Source organism: Periplaneta americana, chromosome 11 (assembly GCF_040183065.1).
Source record: "Periplaneta americana isolate PAMFEO1 chromosome 11, P.americana_PAMFEO1_priV1, whole genome shotgun sequence".
Lineage (NCBI taxonomy): Eukaryota > Metazoa > Arthropoda > Insecta > Blattodea > Blattidae > Periplaneta > Periplaneta americana.
In genome coordinates this window covers 127,901,330-127,928,476 of record NC_091127.1, presented here as the reverse complement: position 1 = coordinate 127,928,476, position 27,147 = coordinate 127,901,330, and the positions used below count along the sequence as shown (strand labels likewise).

General features: G+C 37.0%; 1 protein-coding gene across 4 annotated transcripts in view; it reads left to right on the top strand.

The window, feature by feature from the left end:
- Nucleotides 1–27,147, top strand: part of Ten-m (teneurin transmembrane protein Ten-m) — a 978,623-nt gene that overhangs the window by 295,359 nt on the left and 656,117 nt on the right. The window lies entirely within an intron of this gene.

The window sequence follows — 27,147 nt, the reverse complement described above, 5'->3', positions numbered from 1 at the left end:
GTATATACTGTCATGAAGCTTGAGTTGTGAGGGTGCTAGGAACAATAGACTGTGCCGGTACTATTTCGCATTGTCTGTAATGAGGCGATATTAGCGATCCTGGTGGTTAGCAACTATCTATGGATGCTTATTTACTACGTATTGACCTTCGTGACTGTCTATACTAGACTGTGGTTATACTGGGAGCCTAATACGCTGGAATTTCTGTAATACCCTACTGTATTCGTGTTTTCAGCTTTTATTTTTCTTGTATTTAGCTACTTATTTCTTTGAACATGCATAATAGGGACCTTAAGCACATTTGGGCTGATGCTAGTTAATCTGCATAGATTTTATTTATTCCATATTACAATTCCATACTTAAAATAAAGTTTTAACATCTCTCTTTCAAATTTATTTTATAATTCCACTCATTCTGTTACGTGACTGTAATCTGACTTCGGTACCAGAAATAAATTCTGGTGGCGATTCCTAAATGTGTGAAAGTGGACACATGTTCGAATGATTCTCACTATCAATTTAGATTCTCAATGAATTTTTCCCACACACAGTCATTGCTGTTGTTTTGAAGGCAAATATTTTCGTGTTATACCTTCAGGCAATTTGATTTATTTTGTGTATTGCTTTCCGTAATTAATCCTCCACTTTTGGAATCAAAATTTTCATCCGTTGCGTATGACATTACGGGTAATTTAATAATTTTATATTCAGTCAATTTCATTCCATGTGTTGTTACTAATTTCCATTCCTTTTTTTTTAATACAATATTATTTTATGTAGAAGTTCAAACGCATAGGAGATAAGCCACAACCTTGTCATAGGTAGGATTTGAAGGGTTCAGAACCACAGTGGGCCAAGCGCCATTTACTAAAACCTTAGAAAGCAAGGGTTAAAATGAAGTTATCACCATAATTCATTGGAAACATATAGCAAGTAAAATAAAGTATACACATTCAAACTAAATGATATGTCAATCCTCATTAAACGATGATATTCACTTAACTTTAACCCTTGCTTTCTCTGTTTTTAATGAATGGCGCTTGGCCCACTATGGCTCTGAACCCCTCATTTGTAATGAATTTTCTGAATTTTTTTGTGGAGAAGTTGCTTTCATGTAATGGGAAACGTAGAATATCGACTTGAAGAATGTTTGTGGCGAAACGGAGGTCACTTTCAGATGTAATGTTCAGAACATAGTGTGTTACGAGGTATAATTTAATGCAATTATGTGCACTTAAAATGTAGAGGAAATGTTTTGTTTTATTCCATCAGTGCCGTTTTTATTAAGGTTTTAATATCGCCCGTTTCATTGGATCATCCTTTATAAGTATATTGATTTGCATTGATGTACTTGAGAACTCTCTTCAGCTCCTAAACATTAACCTCGAAACAATCTGTAGACCTAAATTGTCTAACTCAGGTCACGGTTTGGTTAGGTTACGTCACTGTGGCTACAGGCGGATTAGGACGATTTTTTGCACGTCGACCATACTGAGGCCTATTGCACACTCCGAATGTTATGGGATGAATGAGGATGAGAGTGTACCTGCCCACCGGCCGCATGTGACCTCTCACCCGCTCTGTTTTCATACCGCCAAGGTGACCAAGCAGCACAGAATCCATTCCAACGGCCCTTCCAAGGTGTCGAAGCGCCCTTGAGGAATGAATCCTGGCAGAGATATTGTGAAAGGCTGGGAACCCAGGAACTGTTGCGGAGAGGACGCCCCTCCCGTAAGCGGATGAAGGCATGCGTCTTGATCTGAATATGTCTATTGAATGAGGTGAAGATGAATGATATGACAAAAAATATAAATTCTTTTTCTGCACGGGAGGGGAAGGGAAAATAGACTGGCAATGAAAATTACAACCCGGCATTTACCTAAGTAACTGTAAAACCACTGAAAAACCATAGTCAGGTTGTTCAGTCCGAAAAAACCATAGTCAGGTTGGTTGGTCCGGAAAAACCATAGTCAGGTTGGTCAGACCGGAAAAACCATAGTCAGGTTGGTCGGTCCGGGAATCGAACCAACTCCTTCCGTTGTCTATCTCAAGTTTGACATTGATTATAACGACGAATATGATTACCATGATCAATCTGAGATGTAATGTTTGCTTGATTTATTACATTTACGTTAATTTTATTTAATTTTTATTACTACTCAACCTTGGAGTATGACATTGCGCGTAGTTCATAGATCTGTTTTGCTTTACTGTTATTTACTACCTCCACTCCTGTCGTTTTAATGCAATTTCCTCCCCGTTAACAGGGACATGGTTTGCTAACTTCTGTATCTATAATGACCGTTAAGTAATTGTACGAGACTCCGAGCAGAGGATAAATAAATAGTAGATCTCGCGCCGCGGGATTCCATCGCACGAAAAACTCCATCGAGTGCTTCAGCTAATACGTCAATACTGAAGTAAGGTACACACTACCACTTCCGTGGCTGTACGATTGCTAGAATACGAAATCGTGTTAATACTCGTTTTATTTCTGATAAAAGAAGGTCTCTATTGAATTAAATTCATGTTATGATTACTTTATTACTGGAGTGAGACTGGAGCACCTCGAGGACTGGTGTTTGTTCATTATTTTATTTTTACTATTAATGAAGTCGCTATTGAATTAAATTCATGTCATGACTATTTTATTACTGGAGTAAGTCTGGAGTACCTCAAGGATTGGTGTTTGTCCATTTTTTATTTTTACTATTAATGATTTGCATTACAGCATACTTACCAACAACTTTGATGATATATGATTAAATTAAAAAAATAGTTAAAAGTATCCTTTTGCTTCAGTTAATGAATTACTGGAGTAAGTCTGGAGTACCTCAAGGATTGGCGTTTGTCCATTTTTTTATTTTTACTATTAATGATTTGCATTACAGCATACTCATCAACAACTTTGATGATACATGATTCAAAATAAAAATATAGTTGGAAGTATCTTATTGTTTCAGTTAATGGATTCTTTTCGTACAATATTCTGCTGTTTAAAGACTATAAGCTTCAGAAGTATTGCATAGGGTACAGAAGTCTTATACAAAATGAAGTTTATGTTGTCAAGTTATTAGAATTTTAGTTAGATCAAAAAATTACATGAAGAAATCATATGGATAAAATTGGTATTAATCAGTTGCGCTCGAGGTAAAATTTTATCTGATAAAACGCATCAGTTGCACTCGGCGGTCAAATTGGGTGTAAGCTACATCAGTTGCGCTCAAATGTCAGATTGGTTGTATATCAGTTGCACCCGATATACACCCGATAAATTCTTTGTCAAATCATATATAACAATGTTTGTATTACGAAAATTAAGGTCATGTATCGCTTTAGAAATTAAGAATGTGTATTTTCTCTATTACAAGTATTCCGCTATTAAGTATAAACAGAGTGTCTCGAAAAAAATGGGCAAAACATCAGGTATGGATTTCTCATATGTATAGAAAAAAAATGGTTATATCAAACTGGGTTCGGAAATACTTGGTTTATGAGTAGAACTTGCAAATATGATCATAGTGCACTCCAGTAGTACGTTTGTTAGCTGGAATTATTATGATGAATTCTGTTTACGTTTCTTTCGGTGAAATGTTGACGTCTCCCTGAATACAGTTCGCAGCTCGTCTGAGTGAGAGCCAAATATACTCCCGAATTCCTGCTGTAGTTCTTATTGTCTGACAGTATTGCAAAATCCGTTGAAGGACAGTTCAATTTACATCCACAGGAGTCGAAAACGCCAACGACTTCAAGTGTCCCCATAGAAAGAAGTCCAATTGGTTAAGATTCGATTAACTATGTTCGGATCTCGATAAGAAGACCAGTTGCGACCTATGTTCAGGCAGGAGGTGAACACTTTCAACAGTTCATCTAAGGAAATGTAAACAGAAATCATTATAATATTTCCAGCAAAGAAACGTAATGAAATGGACCATGATTATATTTGCAAGCCCTACTCAGAAACCAAGCATTTCCGGACCCATGTTGATATTAACATTTTTTTTCCTCTATAGGCCTAAATATGAGGAATCCATATCAGAAGTTTTTCCACTTTTTTCGATGCAGTCTATGTATGTCTAGGCTATATGGGGACATGCTCAGATGTTAGTCTACTAGTGTTTTACTATAAGCTATCTAAAGAAAACTCCAAAAATAATGTTAAACAAAATGGTAAAGATTCCTGTAGACATTTAGTTACTAAAATAAAATTATTTGTCCACATCTGCGGAGTAACGATTAGTGCGTCTAGCCGCGAAACCAGGTGGCCCGGGTTCGATTCCCGGTCGGGGCAAGTTATCTGGTTGACGTTTTTCCTGGGCTTTCCCTCAACCCAATATGAACAAATGCTGGGTAACTTTCGGTGCTTGTTCCGAGACTCATTTCACCGGCATTATCACCTTCATCTCATTCAGACGCTAAATAACTTTAGATGTTGATAAAGCGTCGTAAAATAACCTGTAACAAAAAAGGAAAAGAAATGATTTACAAAATATAATTTGAAGAGCACAGGAAAAGAACGTGCGTCGTCCACTCAAAAAAAAAAAAGAGTTATACATGCTATATGGAGTAGGATTCCATGTAGTTTAATGCTGTACATCGAACTTTGTGAAAATGTGAACAAAGTGCTATGACAAATTTTAGATTGGCATATATACAGGGTGATTGACGAAGTCATTCTGAGCAAAAAATATCATATAAACATTTGTCTTAATCTCAATATTTTCAAAGTTATATTAATTTGAAGTTGTTAGTAAAATACCTTTTTTTTTTTCTTTAAGTTTAAGGGTAAAAAATTTGACAAATAGAGAATGAACTATTCAGAAGTGTCATTTCGTTCTTTAATAGGCTACTGTTCTGAAGCTAAAAATGTGTTGTTAATAGTTTTGCACAGATTTCATTTTTCAGTTTTTAACTACAAATGACATCATTCTTACGTACTTACCACAAAAATTGTTACAAATCATACAACTTTAGGAACTTGATTCTTTACAGTTTAATTATGCAACTTAATGTACAGTCTTAAAGAATTTACAAGAGTATCGTGATTTGTAATAATTGTTGTGATAAATGCGTAAGAAAATGTAATTTTGTAATTAAAAATCGAAAAAAAAAATTCTGTATGAAGCAACTATGGTATTTACAACACATTTCTCTCTTCAGAATATTAGCTAAATAAAGAAAAGATAGTGCTGAATAGTTCATTCTTTTTCTGTAATATTTTTTTTAACCTTAAAACTCAAGAATAATGGTATTTCACCAACAACTTCAAATTAGTGTAATTATGAAAATATTGAGATTAGGACAAAATATGTTTACATGGCATTTTTTTGCTCAGAGTGTCTTCGGAAATAAACTCTGTAAGTGACGGTAAATCCTCCTGAATCGTCCTGTATAAAGTACGTGCTAAAGTCTAACTTTCAAATTGCTCTACTGAAAAATTTGTTAAAGTGGAGATAATACGTTCTTTTTCTCTGTTCTTCATTTATACATTTATTCAACTCTGATTGGAATTAGTCTCGCAAATTACACATTAAGATCCGAAATACATTCAGTGAATACTAGACATAAGAATGCTATAGATGATCCAAAATACAGATTTAGTTTGACTTCAAATAAGCATTTTATAACTGTTACTTTTAACTCAACAACTGCATGTTTGGTATCTGTGCGAACAATTTGAAAGTGTTACATTTAATTCGCTGCTCAGTAGACCGTTTTATACTATAAAAGGATTTATGGATAGTGGTGCGAATATAAACTTTTAACTGTATTAACTGACGATCTCATTTGCAGTAATAACTGTTCTCTGGCATATATTAATGTTTGTATCAGTGAAACCTTTGATTTGGTTTTATTTTGGCGATTGCAAAGACTACATGTTTTAACTTTGTAATATTGCTGGGTTATGAAATCATTCTAATGTGTATGGGTATGCGAGGCGTAAGCTCAGGACTATTTTCTTTTTCCAAAGATGGAACTTGCCTCTGGTCATTCACCCAAGCCTCCCCCTATAGGAATAATGCGCCGAAACTTTATTTATTTTTTTCCGACGGTTTAGTTTTACCTTCGGTGCACCATGGCTGGCGAAGTACAGAGAACCTCATGATCATTAAAACATATCTGGTAGATTTCCGCGAAAAATTACCACCAATCTTTGACCACCACAAATTCTACTTTGACTTGCAGGGATTCTAGCCTAGGTTACCAGCGTGGAAAACCAAATACAGTAAAATCTCTCGTATTCGGCGCCCAAATAACCGGCAATACGAAAACAAGGACACTTTTGGCTAGGCCAAAAAAAATAGTAATTCATGCGAAAGGAAAGATTCTGATGAAGAGTGAGTGGTTTTCGTAGATCGCACATGCCTCATATTGTGTTTACTCTTTACACTGTTCACGCGTGAAAACATAGACAAAAACCCAGACAAAAAAATCGTTATGACCTGGAGTAGAAGGTAGCATTGGTATCTGTCACTTGGACCTTCTAAACAATGCGCAGAGACGATTTCTTTCTTTTAACACTTGAACTCGCCCGTTTCGAAGGGGTGTTGGATGAGTCTAAATACGAAAGTGTGAAATTCTCTGTTCCCCAAGTGATGGATAGTACCATGGCTGTTAACGCTAAGCGCTGCTGTTGCAAAATGGGTTCCGCGAAACGCAAGCGAAATATTTTTACGCTCAAATCATCGAGCGCTACTTCATAGTCTTTATAGTTGCGACGTTGGCTACACTGCTCTTCATGTCACATGACTCACATGACCGCCATTTAAAATTGTCATAAGGTTATGAAAAGTTTTAGTATATTTTTTACTCTGCAGTACAGTGTGTCTTTACATAACCTATAAACATATTTTACAATTATCTGGCAAAATCAGTTATCCGGTATTGGCTCTGTTCCGCAGTTGCCGGATACGAGGAATTATACTGTATCTAGTCTTTTGGCTAACGGTAGGCCTAACTCCTAAGGTAACTACTATTAAATTAATTTAATATGTTTTCTTAATGGCATTTGATCCTTGGAGTCAGACTTGTTATATAGGTAGTGTCGACATTATTAATGAAAATGGTTATGTCGCTGCTTCAATTCGTAATCTCTGGAACAATATACGATAATGGTTGTAGTAACATGTTACATATATAGGGTTCTTCCCAAGGGCAGGTTCGTCACTGCAAACGCAGCATTCTTCAATTTTTCCTGTTTTCTGCTTTCCTCTTAGTCTCTGTATATTACCCATATATATTAATGTATTCTAGTTTCTGATATCTTCTTCTACCCCGAACTCTTCTCCCGTTTACCATTCCTTCCAGTGTATCCTTCAGTAGGCAGTTTCTTTTCAGCCAATGACCCAACCAATCAATTTTTCTTTTCCTGATCACTTTCAACTTTATTTTTTCTTCACCCACTCTTTCCAACACAGCTTCATATCTTATTCTGTATGTCCATTTCATAGTTCCATTCTTGTCCATATTCACATTTCCAATGCTTCTAATCGTTTCTCTTCACTTCGTCATAATGCCCACGTTTTTGCTCGATACAATGTACTTCACTAGCCTCTTCCTTAGTTCTTTTTCCATAGATCCGCAGAAGATACTCCTTTTTCTATTAATATTAAACGCTTCCGTTGCCATTGCTATTCTTCTTTTGACTTCCTGGCAGCAGCTGTTGTTACTGCTTATAGTATACCCCAAATCCACTTGCTCTACTGCCTCATTTAGTATTCGCAAGTTTATCTTCTTTATTTTTCTTCTGGCAACTATGATCTTCGTCTTGTTTGCATTTATCTTCATCCCATACTACTCATTGCTGTCATTTATCTCCAGTAGCATGTCCCTTAGTGTCGTCTCCTTTTCTGATAACAATGCCATATCGTCAGCAAATCTTATGTACTTTATTCTTCTTCCTCTTACTATCACCCTTCTCATGTTCTGAAAACAGTTCTTTACTAAATCCTTCAAGTAGATGTTGAGCAGGGTAGGTGATAAAGGGCATCCTTAACGTACTCCTCTCCCGATTTCACTTCCTTCAGACATTCTTCTCCTTTGACTAGTTATTTCATATAAATATTCCAATACACACCTATTTTCTTAAGGATCCTCATCAGTTTGTTCCAATCCACTCTGTCAAACGTCTTTTATAAATCTACAAATACTATATACACTTCTTTATTCTTCTCTAGGTATCTTTCGCCGATTGTTCATAGCACTCCAATTGCATCTCTCGTACCTTTTCCCCTCCTGAAGCGAAACTGCTCTTCATTCTAACACTATTCCGTTTAATAAGTCATACTGAAGAGCAGCTACTGTGGTTAGTGAATTTTTAGTGAGTAAAACAAATTTAATTCGTCTTACAATTGAATGAGAGCCGCTGAACACAGGTCAGACTACCCGATATGTTGCATAAGCACATTGTTTCCGGTTGTATGTATTGAATTTCAAGTGTCGTAAAAACCCTATTTTTACATGATTCCTAAATTGTCTCTATCTGTGCAATATAACTCAATAATAAATTCTTAGCACTGCCATGTCGGAGCGTGAATTGTTTCTCCTTTATCCTGGTCATCTGTGTTCAAGTTCCTTTTGAAGACATTGCGCGCTGAATATAGCTTTTATGTGCAGGACATTCCTTAAACAAAGTATTGACATGCTGCGGACATGTTACATTTCATGGTCTGCTGACATAATCATACCGACTAAATGGCAGTGCTCCAAGGGATATCTGTTTGTTGGAATGTATAAGATGCAGTCGTCGCCAACTTTATTGTGTGTAATGGCGTCTGAGTATGCGGTCAAAGAATAATAGCGCAACTCGTTCAGTTCCAGTAAATGTACGTTCCACTCAGTGCTTTTATTTCAAGAAAATTGTGTACAGTAGGCTACATCTACAGTAGTTTTTGAAATGAACCGGCATTCGCCTGCATACTATCCTGAATTTTGTACCGGTGTTTTTGATTACTTAAAAGCTATAGCAGAAGGTCAGTTAAAGTTGACACACCATTTTTAATTTGTTGTTGTTGAAGAACATTTTGTAATGATAACTTGCCATGTAATATAATTCGAGCTACAGTCATAATGTCCAAATAAAAATGTCTGAAGCAAGAATGTCCAAAGTTTAAAATGTCTGAAAACAAAAAAGCCCTATATAAATATGTCCAAACCAAAAATGTCCAAACACAAAAATGTCCGAAGCTAAAATGTCCAAACACAAAAATGTCCGAAGCTAAAATGTCCAAACACAAAAATGTTCAAAACTAAAATGTCCAAATACAAAAATGTCCTAATCAAAAATATCCAAATGAAAATGTCCGAAGCAAAAATGTACAGTACACATATGTCCAAACTGAAAAATGTCCAAACACAAATATGTCCAAACCAAAAATGTCCAAATGAAAATGATCGAAGCAAAAATGTCCAAAGTTTAAAATGTCCAATGTGTAAAATGCTGTGACATTTTGCATTGGACATTTTAAACTTTGGACATTCTTGTTTTGGACATTTTACACATTGGACTTTTGCTTAAAGAATAATATTTTTTTCTTCGGAGAGTTTTGTGATGAAAATTATTGCTTTGGACATTTTGCACTTTGGACATTTTTGTATTGGACATTTTACACTTTGGACATTTTTGTATTGGACGTTATTGCTTTGGACATTTTACACATTGGACATTTTGCTTAAAGAATAATATATTTTTCTTCGGAGATTTTTGTGATGAACACTATTGCTTTGGACATTTTGCACTTTGGACATTGTAGGTCTTGGCATTTTACACTTTGGATACTTTAAACTTTGGATATTTTACACATTGGACATTTTGCACTTTGGACATTATTGTTTTAGATATTTTGTATTGGACATTTTGCATTTTTGGACATTTTCGTATTGGACATTTTGCACTTTGGACATTTTTGTATTGGACATTTTACACTTTAGACACTTTTGTATTGGACATTTTTCTTTCGGAACGTAAAATTCCTGGTGTTGGTAAATTCAGTTATAATCATATTTTGTTGTAACAAGTCTTGAAATACTGCAGTTCAAGAAAAATAACATTAGAAAAATGCAGAATGAACATCTCTAGGCCCACACCTGTGGAGTAACGGTCAGCGCGTCTGGCCGCGAAACCAGGTGGCCCGGGTTCGAATCCCAGTCGGGGCAAGTTACCTGGTTGAGGTTTTTTCCGGGGTTTTCCCTCAACCCAATACGAACAAATGCTTGGTAACTTTCGGTGCTGGACCCCGGACTCATTTCACCGGCATTATCACCTTCATTTCATTCAGACGCTAAATAACCTAGATGTTGATGCAGCGTCGTAAAATAACCCAATAAAATAAATAAAATAAAAATAAAAAAACATCTCTAACTTAAAATACTGTTTTAAATTTCAGTTTTATTTCTTAGCGGTACAGCATAACATTATTTTCGAAACACTATTTCCTTTTTTAGTTCTATACAGAGTGTTAATTAATTATGGTATATTACTTATACTTACTTACTTACTGGCTTTTAAGAAACCCGCAGGTTCATTGCCGTCCTTACATAATCCCGCCATCGGTCCCTATCCTGTGCAAGATTAATCCAGTCTCTATCATCATATCCCACCACCCTCAAATCCATTTTAATATTATCTTCCCATCTACGTCTCCGCCTCCCCAAAGGTCTTTTTTCCTCCGGCCTTTCAACACTCTATATGCATTTCTGGATTCGCCCATACGTGCTACATGCCCTGCCCATCTCAAACATCCGGATTTAATGTTCCTAATTATGTCAGGTGAAGGATACAATGCGTAAAATATGGTGCCATTTAAAGAAAATGTAGTTTACTGTCGCACCCTGTATTCCTGAATAACTTTCTTCGAACACTGGTATAAAATTGTATGGTTTATCTCCAACAGCTTTTGTATAAAGCTTTGTTTTTGTAAAATTAAATTTAAGTCATTATGAGTAATATTTCATACTTAATGGACACTCTGTATATACGTACATAACGGTACATACTGTATATATTGATATTTACGTTTGTTTGTAGGAACAGGGTAGTATAATCGGAGTTGACAGCAATTTTGGATGGAATCTCAATTTATATACATTTTTACTGATAGGCCTATAAGTTCTCTTAGAAAATACTTCGAAGGCTTTCGCTATCGTGTGAGTCCCTGGTTGACTCATGTTTAGTGAGCTTCAGTGACACATTGGACCAGGTGATGTGGGGATAATGTTTTGTAACTAGACCTCAGTACTCAAGAACTAAACAATTATCATTACACTTATGTTTCAGTATGGTATGTAAGTCTAGAAGTTAGCCTAGCAATGTAGCCTACGTGGTAAACTTTTAGTAGTACTATATTATTCCGGTCATAATTTACGTCCAGAAAGTGTCGAAATTTACGAACAAAAATACAAAAATTATACAACGGGAATCGAACTCCGCACCAGCATTGTTTATAGACGTCTACTAGATGTACAAGAATGTGCCTCTCAGGCCGTTATCTGCGGTACAATAGCACGAATGAATTCAGATTTTTGTTCTCGTGGCAGTGGACACTAATCGCGGCGTGCTTGGACACCCCTAATCGCAGCAGCCTGACTTGTAGTCCTGGCTGGCGGCAGTCCTTCAGTTTTTGGTGGGTTGCGTTTGGCCCGGGACCATCTAGCCGGGTATTGATCCAGCCACCCACCACTTCGGCACGACTCGGCCGCGTTCGGATATACCCTCAATCTACCCCTGCCAGCCCCATTAATGGCTGTATGGTGCGATGAATATAGCACGGGATTTTTTACTCCCGCTCCCCCCCCCCTCCACCTCTCTTCGGAGTCAGGAGTCTAGCCACCATGTGTCTTGAGAATGGAGCTCCGTGTACACCCCTCAGCTGAGAGTTCCAGAAACTCTCCACATACACACACACATTGCGTGGATTCGCTTGTAGTTATTTTGTATTCAAACAGCTTTGCATTATGTGCTACTCTGTTATATAACGCAGTGCAAAACGGCGTTATCTGCTGGCTTTGTACTTAACAAGATGTTTATATGTATTATTAATTACAATATCGAACCTTAGGGCCAGTCTTGTTACGTGGCGCTAGCCCAGTGCGTGGTAGTAGCCGTACATATCATTGCTAGAATACGAACATCAGAAAATCGCTGACAAGTTAATTTTGTTTGTATTATTATTAATGTTATTGTTAGTATTTACGATTGAACATTGCAACCAGTTCTGTTTTGGACGTCCACAAATTTGTGTTCACTACATGTATAAGTTGGAATAAAAAACTGTACTGAAACTGACAAAACGGCATCGCTGTAAGCACATTGTATGCATTGTGATCTACAATTTTATTCATTCATTCATAATGTTCTCCCCAAGGGCAGGTCTTTCACTGCAAACCCAGCATTCTTCAAACTTTCCTATTTCCTGCCTTCCTCTTTGTCTTCTCAAATTATCCATGGATCATAATGTCGTCGATCATCTGATATCTTCTTCCGTTCACCATTCCTTCCACAATTTTATTATTGGAATTTAAAATAAATCGGTCTTTCTTTGTAGCATTGTAATAAAAATCAATCAGTGTTAACTTGTATGGTAGCTATATGTGAAATCGTACGAATACGACTGTTTCCGTAAGGAGATCGCTGTTTACTCATGGTTACGACAATAATAATTAAGAATATGTGCAATTTTATTTTCAAGTAAGTTTTTCTTTGAATTTCCATTCCACTGGGATTTTTTTGTGGAGTGAAATCTGCAGTTGTTCCGCTTACTATTTATTTCCAGATTGAACGTCATATTGGAGAGTGAAATAGTTCATAGGAATCTGTTTACTTACTGGAAGATTTTTGTGAATGTATGAACATGTTTGTGAATACGTACTTCCCGTTTAATGAAACGCTTCGCTCTGAAATATTTGATATTGTTTTGATTTAAAGCTCATCTGATTTATTTGATATCCTCTACAGCATTTGTAATTTTAACATCGGTAGTGTACAGTAGATGTTAAGACATTACTGTATGTGTAGTTCTTTTCGTATTGCTATTATTATTATTATTATTATTATTATTATTATTATTATTATTATTATTATTATTATTATTATTCCTATCAAGAATGGGTAAATCCCGTTCCGAGACTAACGGAATTGCGAAGTCCATCTTGTTTGTGGCCGACCAATATCTCGTCTGCCTTGGGGTTGATAAAAACATGCTTGCCGTGGGAAACGATCAGGGGCATCCGTTGTACATGCATATACCATTGTTGTTGATAGGTATGAATTTCTTCGACCATATTTGTTGTTTTAAGTTCTTTCCGTATGTCTTCGCTTCTCACTCTATCCCTTAATGTGATTCCCAGGGTGTGTCTTAGGAACCTCATTTCTGATGCTTCTATTCTTTTTCGGTCTTGTTGTCTTAGCACCCATGTTTCACTTCCATAGCGAAGGGCCGGTTTTGATATAATGTTATGCATCCTGATTTTTAGATATTGTCTCATATTCTCTTCGAAATACCTGTTTATACATCTATTTGATTTATTGTATTTCTGGACATTTTCTTCTAGATCAGCATTAAATGTAAATGCTGAAATAGTACAGCCAATATACTTAAATGCATGAACCTGTTCTATTATTTCTAAGTCTATCCTTATTTTATGCTCGACCATGCCGAAATGTAGTAATTATACACCTGGTAGCAGTCCTTTAATGCATGCCATTAAAGTACACCTATTCATTACAGTTCAGGTTTTCGATTATTCTCGGATATGCAATCGAAAGACAACTATCGAAAGGTCACGGAGGCTGGAAATCCAATACTGTCGCAGAAGGTTATGTTCTGTTACTATAATAATTAGCGTTAATTGTAAATAATATTCAAATAAATTCAATTTGCCATCTCGTTTTTGAATGTCGAATTCAATTTCAAGGTTATATCAAGACTAATGTTTATCTTACTCTCTAGATTATATCAAGGTCGTCACCATTCGTTTCCCGGAAAAAAATCAATACTTTCGCGTCTGCGCACATCCCACAATTCATGAGGTCGGCTATTGCACTCACTCACATAAAAAAAAACATGAATACTTATGAATAATTTCAAGTTAGAAATATGGTCGAGCATAAAAAGTCGTATGAAACTTTCCTATAATGGTAATTAAGACGCTCGTATGAAAATTATGAAACTCGCTTGCGCTCATTTCATAAACATCCTCGCGTCTTAATTACTACCATTATAGGCTCGTTGCATAATGCACTATTAACTCTTCGTTGATTATTTCCATGCATGGCCATTGATTTTGTCTTTCTAGTAGAAATTTTCATATTATACATCTGTAATATTCTATTTAATGTAGTAACATTTGTCTGTAGGCTGTCTTCAGAGTTTGCCATTAGGACCTGGTCATCTGCAAACAGTACTGTAGCTATGTAGTTATTATTGCCCAAATATATGCCATTCAGACTCGTCATTTGCCAGTCTTGTAGTATTTTATTGATGTATAAATCAAACAGCGAGGGTGATAACACACATCCCTGTCTTAGGCCTTGATTTACCACGAGGGGCTTTCCATTTTTGTTAAACATTATTATGATTATTATTATTATTATTATTATTGCCATTATTATTATCATCATCATTATTATTAACCCTAACAATATTTACGAAGTCAGTGCTTCATTTGAAAATTTATCCAAAACATACAATATTTTAAATTCTACTACTGTTGCTGCTGCTGCTACTACTACTGCTACTATTATAACTACTACAATGGATGTCTTATTGGTATAAAGAGTATTCTTGTGGTTAATATAATAATTATAATATTTTTAATGTCAGAAAGTAGTTTATTTAAAATATTAGTTTTGGGAATTAATGAAAAGATATAATCGTTTTTCTGAAGTTTTAAAAGGTGTTCCTTATTTTTGGTTTACTACCATTACCATTACCGCTACTACTACCACCATTACCACTACCAATAACACTACTACCACCACCACTACTACTACTAGTACTATGTTATTTTAGGTCTATACTTTATTGCATAAAATTTCTATTAATTTTACCTTTTACTTGCCGAGCCTTACAAGACAATAGACGAATCTCCACTACTCCAACAACTTCCAGATTGTACTCCTTACAACAGACAGACATGCCATGGATTTATTCCAATTAATCGAAATTTGCAGCTTGATGCTTTACTTTTCGCTGATGATCTAATTCTCATAGCAACAACTGAAGATGATTTACAATATTCAATACACAAATTAAATATGGTCAGTGAAAAATATAACATGGAAATTAATATTGAAAAAACGAAAATCATGTAATTTTGTGGGAAATTCCCTCTACCAAGTAAAATATGTTTGAATAATAAAATAATAGAAAGAGCAAATATTTTCACTTACCTTGGCTATGCACTATCACCTTATAATGAAGTAGTGGTTGCTGAAAAAATATGTAAATATAATAAAACAATGGGGATCACTAATAAAATGATGAAACCTTCACTAGTACAAAGACTCACAAGAATAGGCTTGTATAAAACCTTAGCACAGCCAGTATTAAGCTATGGTAGTGAAGCGTGGACTGTGAAGAATAAAGATGTCAGTAGAATAACAGCAAGTGAGATGAGGTTCATGAGAGCAACAGCTGGATATACTCGCTGGGATCATAAAAAAAATGAAGACATAATGCAAGAACTTCAAAATATAGAACCCATTATGCAGTTCATCAGCAAATATCAACTTCAGTGGAAGGGTCATCTCGAACGAATGGATCGATGCAGAATTCCAAAAGCACTGTTTCATTACCATCCGCATGGCAAAAGATCTCTAGGTCGTCCGAAGAAGAGATGGACTGAAAATTCTAGTTTGAGACCGTAACAGGCCACTCGGCCTAATACTTGTTAGGAAGACGACGACAAATAACTTAGCAACTCGCCGTAGCGTCGTTATTAAGGTGTTGCACTGTAAGCAGAAAGGTCGTGGTTCGATTCCCGATTGGGTCATGGATTTTCTGAATTGATCTAACCTTCCTGTCCTGGGTTTTAATCAGCCTTTAACAAAAATGAATATCAGGAATACTTCCTTGAGGATAAAGCGGCAAGCAAATAGGACTAACATGTCTACTGCTACTAATGGCAATTATCTAACCTCCTGCTACTTCGTGAAACTTCATGACCTATATGCCTAATTTGGATGTTACCTTTACCTAGTACCATATCTCAATTAGTACTACTGTATCACTTCATCATGAGTACTTCTACTACCAGACTCACATTGTGGTGTGTGCACCAACATTTACAATTACTACTACAATGAATACTTCTTAAAAAACATTACCGTAATATATTTTTATTTTTTTAGTTGGTTATTTAACGACGCTGTATCAACTACTAGGTTATTTAGCGTCGATGAGATTGGTGATAGCGAGATGGTATTTGGTGAGATGAGGCCGAGGATTCGCCATAGATTACCTGCATTCACATTACGGTTGGGAAAAACCTCGGAAAAAACCCAACCAGGTAATCAGCCCAAGCGGGGATCGAACCCGCGCCCGAACGCAACTTCAGACCGGCAGGCAAGAGCCTTAACCTACTGAGCCACGCCGGTGGCTACCAAAATATATATCACAACAAACATTAATACTATAACTGCTACCACAAAGAAAATACCACTGCTGCTGTTATAAACGCAGACACCATCATCACCGCCAGCAGCACTATTTCTTAAATACAAACAATAAATGTAACTACTTTCAACATATTTACTCATGACATAACTATTGTTGCAAACAAATGCGCTATTACCTCAAACAGAAACCACTACCACTTTTACTACCACAAATATTGAAGCTCCGATATCACCACTCCCACATTATCTATAGTCTACTACCATACAGAGGAAACACCACAAACATAGAACTCGATTATGTTCTTGCGACCACAACATAGAAATCGACATCGTTCCTATGATTACAAGCACAGAGATCGGCATTGTTTCTGCGATCAACAAATAAAGAAGTTGTCACCTGATTCTACAAACAGAAATTCGACCCACCACTATTAGCGCAACTTCTGATTGATGTTCTGGCTGATATGTACATATATTACCAGCCAGCACATCTCAGTACACGATATGTGTCATAGGAAAAATAATTGTTTGTATGCATCTGAAGTCTGATTAGTGTAATATGTTTCTAGTGCAATTCATGAGTCTCATGCTGACAAGCGGGCCATTCTGCACCAGCCCTGACAGACAGGTCCCATTTCCAGATGAATACCTGATAGTGATGAGAACCAAGCATCGGAGATCCATATATCCCCCAAGGCTTCATCCCAGCCTATTTTTAACTATTGAAGGTGATAGATGAAATGAGGAGAATGCGCAGAGTGTTATTTTAATGAAAGCTGGAAACGGCAGTACTCGGAGAAAACTTCCCCGCAATATGTGCGTTGTCCACCATATATTCCATCGTGAACTGGCTTGGGATGGAACCCGGGCCGTCTGGGTGGAAATTCAGGTCTCTAGCTCTGAGCAATAGACGCGGTTACTATTGTCACTACCACACCTACTACTGTCACCATCAATCGAATACTACCATTATCACGCTTATACTGCCACTACGTCTATTAATGTCAATATTACCATTGTCACTCACACAATCTCTCACATTTCTCCTGCTAACACTACCATTCCTACCACAATCAGCAATACTCGTACAGCGCGTGGTTGTCAGATATATGAACAAAACTGCCACTACCACGTCTGTTACTGCCACTACCACAATCTCTCGCATTTCCTGCTAACACTACTATTCCTACCACAACCAGCAGTACAGCGCTTCATTGTTAGGTAAATGAACGAAAACTGCCACTACCACGTCTATTACTGTCAATATTACCACTGCCACTCACACAATCTCTCACATTTCTCCTACTTACATTAACATTCCTACCACAATCAGCAATACTCGTACAGCGCTTCGTTGTCAGGTATATGAACAAGAACTGCCATTACCACGTCTATTAATGTCAATATCACCACTGCCATTACCACAATCTCTCTGAAATTCCTCGCAACACTACCATTCCTACCACAACCAGAAGTAATCTACAGCGCATCGTTGTCAGGTATATGAACAAGAACTGCCACTATCACATTTATTACTATCGCTGCTACTCACAATCTCTCGCATTTCCTCTGTCAACACTACCATCCATACACAACCAGCAGTACAGCGCGTGGTTGTCAGGTATATGAACAAGAACTGCCACTACCACGTCTATTAATGTCAATATCACCGCTGCCATTACTACAATACCGCGCATTTCCTGCTAACACTACCATTCCTATCACAACCATAAGTAGTCTACAGCGCAGGTATATGAACAATAACTGCCACTACCACGTTTATTACTATCACTGCTACTCAAAATCTCTCACATTTCTCCTGTCAACACTACCATTCATACATAACCAGCAGTACAGTTCTTCGTTGTCAGGTATATGAACAAGAATTGCCACTACCACATTTATTACTATCGCTGCTACTCACAATCTCTCGCATTTCTCCTGTCAACACTACCATTCATACACAACCAGCAGTACAGCGCGTGGTTGTCAGGTATATGAAGAAGAACTGCACTACCACGTTTATTACTGTCAATATCACCACCACTACCACTCAGAACCTCTCTCATATTTTTCTTGCTAACACTACCATTCCTACCACAACCAGCAGTACACCGCGTGGTTGTCAGATATGTGAACAAGAACTGCCACTACCACGTTTATTACTGTCAATATCACCACTACTACTCAAATAATCTCTCGCATTTCTTCTCTCAACACTACCATTCATCAACGCTGGTTGTCAGGTATATGAACAAGAACTGCCACTACCACGTTATTACTGTCAATATCACCACTACTACTCACAATCTCTCGTATTTCTCTTGCTAACACTACCATTCCTACCACAATCAGCAGTACAGCGCGTGGTTGTCAGGTATAAGAACAAGAACTGCCACTACCACGTTATTACTGTCAATATCACCACTACTACTCACAATCTCTCGTATTTCTCTTGCTAACACTACCATTCCTACCACAATCAGCAGTACAGCGCGTGGTTGTCAGGTATAAGAACAAGAACTGCCACTACCACGTTTATTACTGTCAATATCACCACTACTACTCACAATCTCTCGTATTTCTCTTGCTAACACTACCATTCCTACCACAATCAGCAGTACAGCGCGTGGTTGTCAGGTATAAGAACAAGAACTGCCACTACCACGTTATTACTGTCAATATCACCACTACTACTCACAATCTCTCGTATTTCTCTTGCTAACACTACCATTCCTACCACAATCAGCAGTACAGCGCGTGGTTGTCAGGTATAAGAACAAGAACTGCCACTACCACGTTATTACTGTCAATATCACCACTACTACTCACAATCTCACGTATTTCTCTTGCTAACACTACCATTCCTACCACAATCAGCAGTTCAGCGCGTGGTTGTCAGGTATAAGAACAAGAACTGCCACTACCACGTTATTACTGTCAATATCAGCACTACTACTCACAATCTCTCGCATTTCTCTTTCCAACACTACCACTTCGACCACAACCAGCAGAACAGCGCGTGGTTGTTATGTATGTGAACAAGAAGTCCCACTACCACGTTTACTACTGTCAATATCACCACTGCTACTCACAATCTCTCGCATTTCTCTTGTTAACACTACCATTCCTATCACAACCAGAAGAACAGCGCGTGGTTGTCAGGTACATGAAGAAGAACTGCCACGTTTATTACTGTCAATATCACTATTGCTACTCGCAATCTCTCGCATTTCCCTTTGCTAACACTACCATTCCTATCACAACCAGAAGTACAGCGCGTGATTGTCAGGTATATGAAGAAGAACTGCCACGTTTATTACTGTCAATATCACCACTGCTACTCGCAATCTCTCGCATTTCTCTTGCTAACACTACCATTCCTATCTCAACCAGTAGTACAGCGCGTGATTGTCAGGTATATGAAGAAGAACTGCCACGTTTATTACTGTCAATATCACCACTGCTACTCGCAATCTCTCGCATTTCTCTTGCTAACACTACCATTCCTATCTCAACCAGTAGTACAGCGCGTGGTTGTCAGGTATATGAAGAAGAACTGCCACGTTTATTACTGTCAATATCACCACTGCTACTCGCAATCTCTCGCATTTCTCTTGCTAACACTACCATTCCTATCACAACCAGAAGAACAGCGCGTGGTTGTCAGGTACATGAAGAAGAACTGCCACGTTTATTACTGTCAATATCACTATTGCTACTCGCAATCTCTCGCATTTCTCTTGCTAACGCTACCATTCCTATCACAACCAGAAGTACAGCGCGTGGTTGTCAGGTATATGAAGAAGAACTGCCACGTTTATTACTGTCAATATCACCACTGCTACTCGCAATCTCTCGCATTTCTCTTGCTAACACTACCATTCCTATCACAACCAGTAGTACAGCGCGTGGTTGTCAGGTATATGAAGAAGAACTGCCACGTTTATTACTGTCAATATCACCACTGCTACTCGCAATCTCTCGCATTTCTCTTGCTAACACTACCATTCCTATCTCAACCAGTAGTACAGCGCGTGGTTGTCAGGTATATGAAGAAGAACTGCCACGTTTATTACTGTCAATATCACCACTGCTACTCGCAATCTCTCGCATTTCTCTTGCTAACACTACCATTCCTATCACAACCAGAAGAACAGCGCGTGGTTGTCAGGTACATGAAGAAGAACTGCCACGTTTATTACTGTCAATATCACTATTGCTACTCGCAATCTCTCGCATTTCTCTTGCTAACACTACCATTCCTATCACAACCAGAAGTACAGCGCGTGGTTGTCAGGTATATGAAGAAGAACTGCCACGTTTATTACTGTCAATATCACTATTGCTACTCGCAATCTCTCGCATTTCTCTTGCTAACACTACCATTCCTATCTCAACCAGTAGTACAGCGCGTGGTTGTCAGGTATATGAAGAAGAACTGCCACGTTTATTACTGTCAATATCACCACTGCTACTCGCAATCTCTCGCATTTCTCTTGCTAACACTACCATTCTTATCACAACCAGAAGTACAGCGCGAGGTTGTCAGGTATATGAAGAACTGCCACGTTTATTACTGTCAATATCACCACTGCTACTCGCAATCTCTCGCATTTCTCTTGCTAACACTACCATTCCTATCTCAACCAGTAGTACAGCGCGTGGTTGTCAGGTATATGAAGAAGAACTGCCACGTTTATTACTGTCAATATCACCACTGCTACTCGCAATCTCTCGCATTTCTCTTGCTAACACTACCATTCCTATCACAACCAGTAGTACAGCGCGTGGTTGTCAGGTATATGAAGAACTGCCACGTTTATTACTGTCAATATCACTATTGCTACTCGCAATCTCTCGCATTTCTCTTGCTAACACTACCATTCCTATCTCAACCAGTAGTACAGCGCGTGGTTGTCAGGTATATGAAGAAGAACTGCCACGTTTATTACTGTCAATATCACCACTGCTACTCACAATCTCTCGCATTTCTCTTGTTAACACTACCATTCCTACCACAACCAGCAGTACAGCGCGTAGTTGTCAGGTATATGAACAAGAACTGCCACTACCACGTTATTACTGTCAATATCACCACATTACTCACAATCTCTCGCATTTCTCTTGCTAACACTACCATTCCTATCACAACCAGAAGAACAGCGCGTGGTTGTCAGGTACATGAAGAAGAACTGCCACGTTTATTACTGTCAATATCACTATTGCTACTCGCAATCTCTCGCATTTCCCTTTGCTAACACTACCATTCCTATCACAACCAGTAGTACAGCGCGTGATTGTCAGGTATATGAAGAAGAACTGCCACGTTTATTACTGTCAATATCACCACTGCTACTCGCAATCTCTCGCATTTCTCTTGCTAACACTACCATTCCTATCACAACCAGTAGTACAGCGCGTGGTTGTCAGGTATATGAAGAAGAACTGCCACGTTTATTACTGTCAATATCACCACTGCTACTCGCAATCTCTCGCATTTCTCTTGCTAACACTACCATTCCTATCACAACCAGAAGTACAGCGCGTGGTTGTCAGGTATATGAAGAAGAACTGCCACGTTTATTACTGTCAATATCACCACTGCTACTCGCAATCTCTCGCATTTCTCTTGCTAACACTACCATTCCTATCACAACCAGAAGTACAGCGCGTGGTTGTCAGGTATATGAAGAAGAACTGCCACGTTTATTACTGTCAATATCACCACTGCTACTCGCAATCTCTCGCATTTCTCTTGCTAACACTACCATTCCTATCTCAACCAGTAGTACAGCGCGTGGTTGTCAGGTATATGAAGAAGAACTGCCACGTTTATTACTGTCAATATCACCACTGCTACTCGCAATCTCTCGCATTTCTCTTGCTAACACTACCATTCCTATCACAACCAGAAGTACAGCGCGTGGTTGTCAGGTATATGAAGAAGAACTGCCACGTTTATTACTGTCAATATCACCACTGCTACTCGCAATCTCTCGCATTTCTCTTGCTAACACTACCATTCCTATCACAACCAGAAGTACAGCGCGTGGTTGTCAGGTATATGAAGAAGAACTGCCACGTTTATTACTGTCAATATCACCACTGCTACTCGCAATCTCTCGCATTTCTCTTGCTAACACTACCATTCCTATCTCAACCAGTAGTACAGCGCGTGGTTGTCAGGTATATGAAGAAGAACTGCCACGTTTATTACTGTCAATATCACCACTGCTACTCGCAATCTCTCGCATTTCTCTTGCTAACACTACCATTCCTATCACAACCAGAAGTACAGCGCGTGGTTGTCAGGTACATGAAGAAGAACTGCCACGTTTATTACTGTCAATATCACCACTGCTACTCGCAATCTCTCGCATTTCTCTTGCTAACACTACCATTCCTACCACAACCAGCAGTACAGCGCGTGGTTGTCAAGTATATGAACAAGAACGTGTTTCACATTTTGCCAAATTCAGCGTTGTTTTATATACATTAGTTACAGAACGAGCGACTGTGGAGGGGGTGATGGTTAGAGACTGTGAGGGCGGAGTGGCGGGAACGAATGAGCCAAAACCCACAAAAGAGACAAGAAGAGAAAAGAGGTCTGATGAATGGAGCCAATTTAGCCTCCTGGCGCCTCGGTTTCGGACCAACTATTGTGGGCAGTTGACCTCGTAGGTGAAGCGTCTCACGTTTTGGTGTTTAACGTCAGGGGCCTGATGACAAGGTGATTGGCAGACTGATGCCTGCCTCTAATGAAATTTATGCATTCAACATTTCACTGATGCCTGTTATAAAGCGTGGAATTTATTCGTTTTTAAAGTGAGGCCAGCCAGGGTTGATCACTGACGTTAGTTGAACAGATTAGTGTAAAACATTTGGCGGTGATATACAACCAACTTCCCTCCTGGTTTTGTTTGTATTTTCATAGCAGTCGCATCCTGCTGTCAAATTTAATTCCCTAGTTTTTTTTTTAATAATTTCATCGTGACTTTGCTTTCTACGTTTCAACGCAAATTTGTTTTTGAAAATGTAATATCGCTGTTTTATAAATGATCTATTTTTTTTTCATTAAGTTCTGTATACATTTTAAAATGGGTGATTTGTGCATTTTTCATATCCTAATCAATTATTGAACTTCGCGTTCGTGAAATAAAATTACTGTAATTAAATAACACACAGTTTAACGCAACATTATAGCGTGTTATTCTAGCTAGTATTTTCAAAAGTTTAATGTTGTATTAAATGCTGTAATGAATAATATTGTATGCAAATCATGATCACCTACATCAAAGAAACATTAAAGATTATATATTACAGTTATATGAACAATAATAATTATTAAAGAAATTAGTAATATTCAGACAAGTTTCGGAGATGTTTCTCCATCTTCAGTGACTATTTACCACGCGACGGATGGTTCAGGTTCGAAACATGTCTGACTATTACTAATTTCTTTAATAATTATATTATATTTATTAGTGTTCATATAACTGTAATATATAATCTTTAATGTTCCTTATCAAATCTATGAACACTGTATAATTGACCTAACATGTGTGTTTTATCTTTAAATACCTACATCAAAGTTTGGATTGTTTGGTACATTTCGTCCTCGTACACTCGCTCTCTAAGGAAGGGATATAAATCTTAAGTTTTGTACCGAGTTTATAACTAAATATTGTTTTTCGTGAATTATTCCAGAAGAATATATCGACGGTGTTTAGATAGAAGTGCTAAAGCCTCATTTTTTAAATGTGACTTTTTTCCGTAATTAGTGTAATTAGTTAAAATTTAATTATAAAACGTGAAGATATGTTTTTGACAACAATGTTTACATTCCCTCATATAAAGTAACTTAATAATGATGTATTAAAATTTAATTATAACTTTCTCAAAAAATTCATTTGAGGGTTAAGCTCTTTTACCATCGATATGTTAATTTTATTGTCAAGGCCGTAATTGAGTATTATGAAGGAGAGATGAAAATTTATATCATCCACTCGTATTTTATATGAGAGAAACATAAGGCTACAAATTGTAGCCACATTAGTTTCATATTTTTAACATCATTTATTTTATACGATGGTCATTATGTATTAAAATTAATAGAAAGTGTTTGCAAAAGAAATACGAGCGACTGTATGAGAGCAGAGGCGATATTGGCAGTAATAGACTGGTCCTCCTGTTTTTCCTTTTGTCATTCCACGAACTCTCTCCACAATTCAACTTTCATTACATATCATCTCCGTCTCGAAAAATGGGGCATCACTTATATTTGCGTAATGCCGAATCTATCGTCAACCGTGGTTGGTGTCCCTCACGGTTTGCCTAAAGGGCTATACATGGACCGAAAGTCCGCTGTCTTGTCATGAGTGGTTGCGTGGTACTAGCTAGTATGAACTACAATATAAGTCTATAGAACATAAAAATGCGGCTTATGTCGTATCGTATTTAAACATCTGGCTTTCAAATAAACTCATTTGTAAATATAAAACTTAGGAGAAGTACAGCTTCTGAAATATCCTGCAAAATGAACAAATAGAACTTGAAATGTTATCAGAGTAGGATACAGTTCACGCCACGTAATAGTTTTAACAGTATGAATAATTTTAAACTTCAGTCTCTAGTTCGAGGATTGGTTTTACAAAAACAATTAAAAGCACTCAGTTTGTTGTTCATTTTGTGCGATAATCTTGCGTTATGTAATGTAACAGTTATACAAACGTGGACAAATTATTAGACTTAAAATTAATTTTATGTACAACGAAGCTGTATTTATCGGTAAAAATAATGAACAAAAATGTATTTTGCACAGATATAATGAACAGAAAATTGAGTCTGGAGGTTACTAATATTTTGTGAACATTCCCTTATTCTTTATTAACACGTTGATTTTGTCAGGGATGCTGGAAACCAAAGTTTGACACTTTCTTTGAATATCAGCATCATTTAGCCAGATATCAGTGCTTAAATGAATAATTCTGACATATTCTTCAATTAATCATATAGAGTGAATATGAGTGGCTATAAATATTGGAGAAAATATACGAATTATTTATTTTATGATCTACTCAATATTAACTTTAACAATCATTACAATCGTTAAATCACATCAAATTTCATTTTACAATCAAACATTTTTGATAGGAAATGAAATATCTACAACAGAATTCTTAATATTTACCACTTGAGTCCATGATTTTTTGTAATCCTCCTTTCGTTCGCTTTCTTCTTCAGTATAGATCACAGATTTTCAATTTCGTTCATGTCCGGTCTTCTTGCAGGCCATGGGAGAATATCTTCTGCAGTATATAATTAAAACACCAGTAGTACCAACATAGCCAGAAAAATACACTTAACCATTGGAAAAATATACCAGAAGGTGTACGATATGATATATTTATTATAGTTCACAGACAAAAAAAAAAATAAAATATACATACATATAATCATTGAAGCTTTACATTACATACTTTATAATTTATATATATATATAAATTTTTCATATAATTTCTAAACTTAACTATTTACTATAATATGTTTCATCTTGCACTCGCGACTAGTTTTATGCAAGACTCAACTCATTTTAATATGTTGTTACAATTCATTCAATTCTAGCTATTTCATTTATTTTTTCCATTCTAATTTTTTTGACCAAAAAAAGATATAGACCTATTTGTCTTTGTAATTTGATGTTGTTGTTATTATTATTATTATTATCATTATTATTATTATTATTATTATTATTATTCATGAGCTTTCTTATGGCTATTTCTTTATTCATTTGTAGGAAATTTTCATTTATGAATTTCATCCGTATTTCTCTAGTATCTTGACATTCAAAAACATTATGAATGCCATCTTCCCTATGTCCACATAAATACCAGAATATGTAAACAATCATATTTACAACAATAGAGACAGTGTGAATTATATTGAGAGTTGATGTGACGAATTATATTGTTTCCAAGAAAACGTTTTAGTCTAATAATTTGTCCACGTCTGTACAACAGTCCAGGTACTTAATACATAATAATAATAATAATAATAATAATAATAATAATAATAATAATAATAATAATAATCCGTGACGCTACAGCCCATGAAGAGCCTAGGCCGACCAGCCGGCTGCTGGCCTCACGCCCACATGTCGAAGCAGAGGTGGACGATCATCCAACCAGAATGGAGGTATCGTGTGATTAGCATAGCATACATTCACTTATTTTATAATCTGTTGATTTAATACGGTTTTGTGTTTTAAGCTATTGCAATATTGAAATCACTTAACAATAACCTTATAGTCTGTTTCATTCTTACCTTTGATTCTTGATTGACTAGTGTGTTTACACGTGTCGTTTCGTGAAATATTGATTATTTTTTTCAAATACTGTACATAGCAAATAAAATTACTTTTGACGATACTGAGCATGGTGAAAGGGGCCGAGAACGGGTTAACGAGAACGACACGATTCGCAAGGAAAACAGAACCGTCGCGTCGTATCGTTTGAAATGAAGGCAGCTGT